This window comes from Bison bison, unplaced genomic scaffold (assembly GCF_000754665.1).
Source record: "Bison bison bison isolate TAMUID 2011002044 unplaced genomic scaffold, Bison_UMD1.0 scf7180017864157, whole genome shotgun sequence".
Taxonomy (NCBI): Eukaryota; Metazoa; Chordata; class Mammalia; order Artiodactyla; family Bovidae; genus Bison; species Bison bison.
The window spans coordinates 449,347-460,751 of record NW_011494729.1 but is presented as its reverse complement, the minus strand read 5'-3'; the positions used below and the strand labels follow the sequence as shown (position 1 = coordinate 460,751).

General features: G+C 46.3%; 1 protein-coding gene across 1 annotated transcript in view; it reads right to left on the bottom strand.

Moving 5' to 3' along the window:
- Positions 1–11,405, bottom strand: part of DISC1 (disrupted in schizophrenia 1) — a 424,314-nt gene that overhangs the window by 251,445 nt on the left and 161,464 nt on the right.

Here is an 11,405-nt window from a genome sequence, read left to right as displayed (position 1 = left end):
AGTGAAGAGGAACTAAAAAGCCTCTTGATGAAAGTGAAAGAGGAGAATGAAAAAGTTGGCTTAAAACTCAACATTCAGAAAACAAAGATCATGGCATCTGGTCCCATCACTTCACGGCAAATAGATGGGGAAACAATGGAAACAGTGAGAGATTTTATTTTCTTGGACTCCAGAATCACTGCAGATGGTGACTGAAGCCATGAAATTAAAAGATGCTTGCTCCTTGGAAGAAAAGCTATGACCAACCTAGACAGCATATTAAAAAGTAGAGACGTTATTTTGCCAACAAAGGTCCGTCTAGTCAAAGTTATGGTTTTTCCATTAGTCATGTATGGATGTGAGAGTTGCACTCTAAAGAAAGCTGAGCACCAGAGAATTGATACTTTTGAACTGTGGTGTTAGAGAAGACTCTTGAGATTCCCTTGGACTGCAAGGAGATCCAACCAGTCAACTCTAAAGGAAATCAGTCCTAAATCTTCATTGGAAGGACTGATGCTGAAGCTGAACTCCAATATTTTGGCCACCTAATATGAAGAACTGACTCATTGGAAAAGACCCTGATGCTGGGAAAGATTAAAGGCAGGAGGAGAAGGGGACAGAGGATGAGATGATTGGATGGCATCACCAACTCAATGGACATGAGTTTGAGCAAGCTCCAGGAGTTGGTGATGGACAGGGAAGCCTGGCATGCTACAGTCCATGAGGTCACAAAGAGTCAGACACAACTGAGTGACTGAACTAATGCTTTTCTGATTTATCTTTAACTATCTGCCAACTGGCCAAGAATAAGCGTATGCATATAAAGCTGCAGACACAGCTTAAACCTTAGATTTCTCTCAGGCTCTTTCAAAACTCGCTGACAAAGCAACACATCAGTCAGAGTCCTGAAACTGGGGAATACTATAAATTTCACTTCCTAAAATGCTTCAGTGGGTAAGCTAAAGATTTACACATTTTATTGAATAAAAGATTGCAAAAATAGACTGCTCATAAAGAAAATGAATAAACAGCAGGGAAAAAATCCAGTTGACTAAACAAATAATTGAATAAATAATCAAACACCAATATCAATACCACTCAAAGAGGAAGCTGAGGGAACCTGTCCAAAAGGATGTACAAAGTAATTTTGATAATGGTGGCCAGCATGAGCACAGTAACAAAAAAAATGACCCCCATGTATAAGGCACAGGGCCTCCCTGCCTGTGTGTAAAGGAAACCTAGAGGTCCTGGTACATGACTTTCTAGCAGCCTAGGAATCAGTGCAGGGCAGGGCAGGCCTTGAGCAGCTTGGAAAAATGAAAGTGTTAGTTGCTCAGTCGTGTCCAACTTTTTGTGACCCTCTGGACGGTAGCCCGCTAGGCTCCTCTGTCCATAGATTTCTCCAAGCAAGAATACTGGAGTGGGTAGGTATTCTCTTCTCTCTCCAGATCCAGGGATCAAACCCAGGTCTCCTGCATTGCAGGCAGATTCTTTACCATCTGAGCCACCAGGGAAGCCCTGGTACAGCTTGGAAAAGACGTGTTACTAACCAACTGAAGTCTCAGCCAGTAAGGAGCAGATGTTCCAGACCTGGGGATATTTGCTGCAGTCCCTGGGAAAGGATCTCTCAGCAGAACTGAATTACTTCTGCTGGAAGAGCTTTAAATCTTCAGCTCAAAGAATGAAGAACAGTTTAGGTAGGCGTATTCTTTAACATCTGAAAAGTTAAAGCAGGAACCAAAAACCTACAACCGGAAGATAGGATAACACGTTGAGGATTTATCAGGAATAAGAAAATTTGATGAAAGGGGATGGAGGATTGTAGAACACACGCAAGTTACATAGAAATTAAGCATAGGACAATTCTCAAGTTGACAATAATGAAAAATAAAAACTGAAATTAACCAGAATAAAAACTATTAGAAGAGGCCACATGCATTCACCTAGGCCGAGAGCTGACTCACAGTCACAGCACCCAGAGAACCAGCTACAGTCATTTCAGTCTCTGAGAATCCATGAGGCTCTAGTCAAAAATAGTTTATCAGATACCCAAGTTATAAAAGAAGAATGGATGAGTCCATATATTACAAGTTTCCCAAAATAACTACCTAAATAATAATAAATGTTGTAAATTCCTTGAAGAAAACAAAGCACGGAGAATTTATAAAATATTAAAATGCAGCATTTAAGAATAAATAGCCACAGGAACCTCCCTGGTGGTCCAATAGCTAAGACTCTGTGCCCCCAATGCAAGGGGCCCCGGTTTCCCTGGTGGCTCGGATGGTAAAACGTCTGCCTACAATGCGGGAGACCTAGGTTCAATCCCTGGGTCGTGAAGATCTCCTGGAGAAGGAAATGACAACCCACTCCAGTATTCTTGCCTGGAGAATCCCATGGACGGAGGAGCTTGGTAGGCTACAGTCCATGCGGTCGCAAAGAGTTGGACACGACTGAGCAACTTTACTTTCTTTCACTTTTTTTCAGGGATTATATCATACATACCACACCTGGTGCAATGGGCATGAACTTGGGCAAACTTTGGGAAACAGGAACAGCGAGGAACAGGGAGCCCTGGCGTGGTATAGTCGATGGGGTGCAGCAAAGGAGGCCTGGCATGCTGCAAAGTCAGACATGACTGGGCGACTGAACAACAACAGGCAGATAAATTAGTAAATAATTCAAAATAAATAAATAAAATTAAAATATATAGCCACTTTTTCATCCTCCTCTGCTCTTTTTTAAATCGTCCTTTGTTTTACATTTTTTCAGTCCTAATAAATTTACTTTAGCACAAAATAAAGTTGTTGTTATTTTAATCTGTAGGTAAGATAAGATTCCTCCTTGGGATTTCTCAAATGTACTAAACAAAATACGGAAGTCAGGGTCCTGTTTCCTCCAGGTAAGTGGCATCCACACATGCCCAGACAGGTGGTAGTTTCAATCTTCTCCTTCTTTTCCAAGACTTTCCTTCTTTTCCAAGTTGTGGCCCTGTAAAAACTTTCCTTTGTCTGTGATGATGACTTTCCAAAGGAAATAGGAGGATACAACAGTCAGTTCCCAACTCTAAACAGTGGCCACTGGGAGACCAACTCCATTTTCATCTAGTGGATTTCCCTGGTGGCTCAGCTGGTAAAGAATCCACCTGACACCACGCAAGAGATCCAAGTTCCATCCCTGGGTCGGGAAGATCCCCTGGAAAAGGAAATGGCAACCCACTCCAGTATTCTTGCCCGGGAAATCCCAGGGACAGAGGAGCCTGGTGGGCTACAGTCATGTGGTCGCAAAGAGTTGGACACGACCGACCAAATAAACCATCACTAGCAGTCATTAGCAGTGACTCACTTAGAAAAGAACGACCCTGAGCACTGCAGGTCTGGATGGTTGTCACCTGCCTAGGGAACATTACAGGGGAACATATTTGGGGGCTATGAGGAACAGAATTACCGATTTTTTGAAGCCATTTATTTTAACCTATTTTACAAAGTCCGAAAGTGCAAAGTGTTCGAGACCTGGAAGGGACCGCCAGCGTTATCCAGTTCAAACCTTCACTGATAAACAAGACTTCCTGTTCTGTGGGCGCCCAGCAGGTCCTCTCCTCCCGCAGCTCCTCTCCTGCTCCCCTGTCTTTGAAACTGCTGCCACCCCTCTGACCTAGTCAGTTGCCTGGTGGTCTCCCCAGGCTGCCTGTGTTTGGAGACCTGTTTGCCCTGATCCCTCTCAGGTGCCACCTTGTGACCCGTTGGGCTGAGAGAGAACTTGCTGGCCTGAAACGGCAGCATTCTCTCTCACTTGGATCAGCTGCACACCTTTCCCTACCTGTCAGGCGCACCTGCCCCAAGCCCCGCTCTCTTCCAGGCCATCCATGCTAACCACCTCTCTCCCCTCCATTTCAAAACCTGGCCAAAGACCTCAGGACTCTACTGCAGTGTGAATCTGGACCCTCAGCAGCCTCATCTACAAAAGACATTGCAAAAACCAGTGTGTTGCCCAACATACCTTATAGGGTTGTGAGCAGAAATGAACTTTTGTAAATAATTTGTTATTGTTTACTCACTAAGTCACGTCCAACTCTTTTGAGACCCCATGGACTATGTAGCCCATCAGGCTCCTCTGTCCATGATACTTCCCTAACAAGAATACTGGAGTGGGTTGCCATTTCCTTTTCCAGGGGATCTTCCCAACTGAGGGATTGAATCCGTATCTCCTGCACTACAGGCAGATTCTTTACCACTGAGCCACTAGGGAAGCATAAAGTGATATTTAAATTAACGTATTTTCATGATTACAAATCAAAATAAGAAGGATGATAAATATGAGAGCTGTCTTGAACATTGAGGACTCTGTCTAATCAAGGAAGACTTCCTGCAAGAAGTGTCAGTCTCATGCCGCTTATACGTTGCAACCTCACTGCATTCATTGAGTCTCTGGGCAAAGATTTGCCTGCCTCATGAATCTGTGGGAAAAGCAAGGTGTCTGTTTTAAAAATAAAGGGAAAAAAGTCAGAATCTCACCTCAAAACCTAGCAGGTTTAGCAACGCAAAGCAGTCCCCCTCCTCCAGATGAGTCCTCGCACTTCAGTCCCATCAAGCCCCTGTCTTTTTTTTTTTTTTCAATAAGCCAATTTTTAGCTTTATTAATTTTCTATTGCCTATTTTGTACTTTTCTAATTGCTGCTGTTTAGCAACAAAACATTTTCCTTCTACTTATGTTTATTTTGCTCTCCTCCTTGTGGTTTCTCTTTTTTTAATATAAATTTATTTATTTCAATTGGAGGTTAATTACTTTACAATATTGTATTGGTTTTGCCATACATCAACATGAATCCGCCACAGGTATACACGTGTTCCCCATCCTGAACCCCTCTCCCACGTCCCTCCCCATACCAGCCCTCTGGGTCATCCCAGTGCACCAGCCCCAAGCATTCAGTATCATGCATCGAACCTGGATGGGCGATTTCTTTCATATATGATATTATACATGTTTCAGTGCCATTCTCCCAAATCATCCCACCCTCTCCCTCTCCCACAGAGTCCAAAAGACTGTTCTATACATCTGTGTCTCTTTTGCTATCTCGCTTACAGGGTTATCGTTACCATCTTTCTAAATTCCATATATATGCGTTAGTATACTGTATTGGTGTTTTTCTTTCTGCAAGCCCCTGTCTTGACAAACCAACTAGATGAAGGACAAAGGCAAGAAAGAAGAAAAGCAAAGACCGGAAGTAGAGACTAAAGCACACAATCACAGCAAGTGGAGAAGAGGCGTGGAGATCAGGAGCATTTCTTCTGAACTCTGCACTGTCCAGGCTCATCGCCAGGACACACACAGCTGCTTCCCCTACCCCTGAACACACCCTTTGAGAATCAGCTATGCTCGTCCCACACCCTGGAGTCTGTTTTCTGATTCAGGCCTTGCTTTTCACTGTGACTTTTAACTATAATAAGATAAGTATCTCAGAGGAAAGTGGGACTATTGATGTTTTTCTCCCAGTCAATTGTGAACTGTGCTGAATTTCATTATTTCAAATCTCACTTAAACAGAGTTGTAACATCAGCCTGGCTGCTCATTGTGGGCTGAGGGTAGGTATGATGGGAGGCTTGAGCACCTCTAAGAACTGGTCAGCCATGCCAAGGGGCCCTAGGAGGTTAAGTCATGGGGACCAGGGAGCAGGCCCAGCTCTCCACCCACACCCCCAGCAACTCAGACACACCCACCAAGGTCCAACCAGTCTCGCAGTAACCAGAGCTTGTGTTTGTTCTGCAGTCTGTGCCAATGGTTTATAAAAAGATGTGACATGTTTCTCCCAACTGTACAACCAGAGACAATTCATCCATGAGCTGCCAGAATACATTTCATTTGAAGCATGAAAAATTCCAGGAGCCGAGGAATGAAGAACTCAACCACAGACTAATACAAAGCAGCCAAGCATCTCTAAGGAATGTTAGCAAGTAATGGAGCCCTCACTCTGTCAGTTACTGCTACATTCCTACCTGGCTTTGCGGTCAGCCAAGGTCACAGTCGGCCCTGCCTCCACTCATGCTCAAGGCTCCCAGACCAACAAAAGGGGCTGAGCTGACCACCCTGGAGGCAAATGAGATGCAAATCACAACCCTCCTCCACTTACAGGAATAAACAGACGGACACTCACATCCCACATGGGGAGACATGGTCCAGGAAAACCCCAGAAACTGTCACCTCCTCCCTCCCTCTGTCCCCATTCTTCCCATCCCCTAGTCCACCCCCCAATCCCACTACAGAGAAGGGAAGGGTAGGTTCCCAAGGGAGAGTGAATCAGGCTTACCAGAAAAATAGCTGTCCTTCCAGACCTCTCCCATCACAGGAAGACTTGAAGGAAGAAACAAGGAGTTTGTTCTAAAGCCAAAGGACTGGAATCCCAGGGATGAGGGAAATTGCAAAGAACATTCGTCTTCCTAGTGGCTTCTGTCCCTCACCCATCCCTACCCTGCAAGCTTTCATATTGCAGAGTGCCTAATCCCCAAGTAGTTAAAAACACTCTCCTCTTGTTTGGAAGAAGAAATCCACTCTCTTTGGCCCGTCGGAAGGCAACTCGGATATTTGAGAAGGCAGCTCTTCATTCCATCCTGATAAATTATTTGATCCTGGGCTTCCCTGGTGGCTCAGACTGTAAAGAATCTGCCTGCAATGGAGGAGACCAGGGTCCGAGCCCTGGATCAGGAAGATCCCCTGGAGAAGGGAATGGCAACCCACTCCAGTATTCATGCTAGGAGAACTCCATGGACAGAGGAGCCTGGCGGGCTACAATCTATGGAGTCGCAGAGTCGGACATGACTGAGCAATTAACATATGCACACACACGTTATTTTATCCAAAACACAAACATCAGAAAATTCAAACTGCTGCTTTGATTTCTATCAAAATACCCAAATATTAAGCTGCCAGGTCTCTCATCCCCAGCACTTTCATCCCCTTCTACTTTCAGTCTTTCTCAAACATCAGCCCAAGGATTCCCCAACAAGCTACAGTCAGAACGTAAGGCGCCCACATAAGCAGAGTCTCCAGCAGCAGTTATCTCAGGAATGCCAAGTGCTCTTAGGAGACTCCTCCCCAAACCAGTGCATGGTTTATCCAGGCAAAGAAGCACAGCCTCCCCTTGAACTTGCACACTGTTGATAGAGTCGATCAGAAGCAGCTTCTCCCCAGACAGCATCCTAAGCTTATAGCTGGCCTCCATGAAAAACCTTCGTGGATGATGACAAAGATGGTTAGGATGTTGAATGGTCTGTTTCTCCAGCTTTCTCTAACCTCTCTTCCTAAGACCAAGATTTTCCTATTTCACAATTTGTCCAGATCTCTCCATTGGGTCTGAGAAGAAACTACAGTTGACCCTTGAACAATGCAGGTTTGAACTGCAAGAGTTCACTTACACACAGCTCTTTTTCACTAGCATATACTGTTGGTGGTTGATTGTTGGTGGAATCTGGGGATGCCGAGAAACCATGGATACAGAGCCAGCTGTAAGTTACAGCGGGGCTGAAAGTGAAAGTCGCTCAGTTGTGTCTAACTCTTGGCAACCCCACAGACTGTAAGCCACCAGGCTCCTCTGTCCAAGGAGTTCTCCAGACAAGAATACTGGAGTGGGTTGCTATTCCCTTCTCTGGGGGATCTTCCCAACCCAGGGACTGAACCCAGGACCCCTGCATTGAGTGTGGCATGTTAGCCATTGGACCAGCAGGTAAGTTTCCCATGTTGATCTCTACCTTTAATGATCCCAGGATCTTCCCTCCTACCCTCATTGGGCAACTCTTAGTCCTTTTATTCCTAGGCCTCGCTCCTATACAGAGCCCTGCTGGGTTCAGGTCACCGAGATGCCTGGGTGTTCCCACAGGCAGATAGGCACAAAAAGTGACAGGCTGCTCTTGACTGAACTCTGTAGCCTCCCGGGCACAAGTGGGCTCGGGGATGACGGGTCCTGCCCGAGGAGCCCCCAGCCAGCACCGCAGCACGTTCAAGAGCCAGCCTTGCGTCCGATTTCCCTAAGAGTGTTGTAGAATCGGATTGCCACACACCTTGAAAGGTCTTTCAAGAGCCTGTTCAGTTGATTAGAGCACTGGATGACTTAGCAAAAGTCACACTTTTATTTCGACTGCTTCTCATCCTGATTAAAAAGGCAAAGCTGGAGCACGTGGGCATCATAACAGACTAGAAATGGTAAGATCTGAGTTCCGGGGCCCAGCTCCATCAGCCACCATACTCGGGAGTGCCTTGTTTTAGACTGAGGCCTCTAAGTGGAAACTCTTTCAATGGTTCAGACCCAGAAGCACCTATAGGTGGATATAAGTAGTCTCTAACCAGCTGCATCCCCTGGAAACTTTGAGCTTTTATTTCCTCAACTGTTAAATAAGAACAACAAGCCCAGCCCTCCCACCACGCGGGCTGCTGTGCGAGCCGTGAGTTGATGAGTGAGAAAGCAGCCTCTGCCCGGGGCATCTCTGTGCAATTGCAAGGATGGGTCACACCTGCGGGTACGCTGCCCAGGGACTCGGCTCAAAGCACAGAGGCACTGTGAATCCTGCAGCAGGGTCAGAGGTGAGCACACCCCAGTGTTTCCCCTCGATAGAGCTTATGAGTGACATAAAAGGAGTAAAACTAGCCTCTGTGCTGCTCAAAGCAAAAGGAGAAATAAGTAGGACACATCTGGACAGTGGGGCAGAAAGAGGCTCACTTTAAGCCTCATGTGTAAATTGCATTTGTAAAAACAAATGTATATGTATATTTCATGTTATATAAATATTCCTTATATATTAATGTGTGTATGTGCTTAGTCACTCAGTCCTGTCAGACTCTTTGCGACCCCATGGACTGTAGCCTGCCAGGCTCCTCTGTTCCAGCAAGAATACTAGAGTGGGTTAAAAAAAAAAAAATACTAGGGTGGGCTGCCATTCCCTTCTCCAGGGGATCTTTCCAATCCAGGAATAGAACCCATGTCTCCTGTGTTGCTGGAGGATTCTTTACCATCTGAGTCACCAGCGAAGCCCATATATCAGTGCCTCTGTCTATTATAATGCATATATCACATGCATGATTACACATGATATGTAACATCATGTGTGTGTCCACATGTGTGTGTGTGCTATGAGTGTGTATGTGTGTGCATGTGTGTGTATATATGTGTGTATGGGCTTCCCTGATGGCTCAGATGGTAAAGAATCTGCCTGCAATGCGGCAGACCCGGATTCAATCTCTGGGTTAGGAAGATCCCCTGGGGAAGGGAATGGAAACCCACTCCAATATTCTTGCCTGGAGAATTCCATGGAAAAAGAAGCCTGGTACACTATAGTCCATGTGATCGCAAAGAGCCGGACACAACTGGGAAACTAATGGTTTCACACTTTCACATGTGTGTGCACATGTATAAGTGTGCATGTGTATATATGTATGTGTTTGCATGCATATGTGTGTGCTTGTATATGCATGTTTGTGTGCATGTGTGTGCGTGTGCGTGTGTGTGTGTGTGTGTGTGTGTGTGTAGAAAGACTTCCACAGGAGGGATATGGGAAGCAGGAGTAGGAAAGGTCACCGGAGGCCAAGGCTGCACCGTGGGGGTGAAGGAGAAAGGGCACAGGCAGACCTGGTGGTCAGCTTCCTTTGACTAAAATCTGGCAACAACCCACGTCTTCCCCTTCTCCATGGATGGAGCCCAGGGTTAAAGCTCTGCAGGGAAATATCAGGGCTGGGACGGGGAGGGGAGGACATGGTGAGCATCTTCCTGGACAAGCATCCCAGCTGATACTGAGTGTGGCATGTGTACAGGGAGCAGATACTTGCTAAACAGTCTACGACACATTTGCACGGCAGTTAGAAGGCTTCTGAAGATGGAAATCCCTGTGATGGAAAGGACAGGCACCGTTACATGACCGTAAAGGGGCGTGCTGCCACCCGGGCACCAGCATATGACCTCTATATTGATACATATTAACTCCGTTCATCCCAGTAACAGCCCCCCCACAATAAGTGGTTCCAACTAATATGTGGATGAGTAGATAGCTGCTGCTGCTGCTAAGTCACTTCAGTCGTGTCCGACTCTGTGCGACCCCATAGATGGCAGCCCACCAGACTTCCCCGTCCCTGGGATTCTCCAGGCAAGAACGCTGGAGTGGGTTGCCATTTCCTTCTCCAATGCATGAAAGTGAAAAGTGATAGTGAAGTCACCCAGTCGTGTCTGACTCTTCGCGACCCCATGGACTGCAGCCCTTTAGGCTCCTCCGTCCATGGGATTTTCCAGGCAAGAGTACTGGAGTGGGGTGCCATTGCCTTCTCCGGAGTAGATAGCAAGAGTCCATATTCTCAACCGCTACAGGTGGTGAAGCTTTCTTAAGTTTTTTCTGCAGCATAATTATCGAGCAGCACATTCATTCCCCTCATTGCTGCACCCACTGAACCCTCAAGCCTCACCACCAGCTGCCTCTCCTTCAGGGCATGGCTCGACTTCTGTCTAATAGGAGTAAAGGCGGGTTCCATCTTTGGCCAGAATAAGGCAATGACCTCCCAGAAGGTCAGAGGTCCACACATATCTCTTGTGTCTTCCTCAACACAAAACACAGGGAAGGTTCTCCCTCCACAACAAGTGGATAAGAAACAAGGCTTTGATGTAACAAACACGAATTTTAGTATCAGTTTTGCCTCTTATCAATTGGGACTTTGGCAAACTATGTGACCTTCCTAAACTCTCTTGTCCTCATCTGTGAGATGGATGTAATAATGGACACCACTCATAGGGTAAAGCTTAGCACAGCGCCTGACACACAGTAAGACTCAATAAATGTTGGTTGTCATGAATAATAATTTCTTCTTCCTGCTCACTGATTGAGTCTCCCCTCTTAGTAGCTCATTCCCTCCTTTGTCTCCAGGCTTCCCTGGTGGCTTTGACGATAAAGAATCTGCCTGCCATGCAGGAGACCCAGGTTCGATCCCTGAGTCAGGAAGATTCCCCTGGAGAAGGAAATGACAACCCCCTCCAGTATTCTAGCATGGAGAATTCCACGGACAGAGGAGTCTGGTGGGCTACAGTCCATGGGGTCGCAAAGAGTCGGACACAACTAAGTGACTAACACTTTCTAACATCTCTCATCTCCAGATGATTGTCCTCAGTAAAGGTTGGCATCAGACTCTCCAACCGATCAAACTCCAATAGATCCCAAAGACAGAGAAGGCACCTGGGGGGGCATTAGGATATGGGGAAGGTGCCTAGCAGAATGGAGAGAAAGAGTGGCATTTAGCAGGTTGGATGCATCCTGCTCAGTCACATCTGACTCTTTGCAACCCTACAGACTGTAGCCTACCAGGCTCCTCTGTCCATGGGATTCTCCAGGCAAGAATACTGGAGTAGGTAGCCATTCCCTTCTCCAGGGGATCTTCCTGACCCAGGGATCGAACTTGCATCTGCC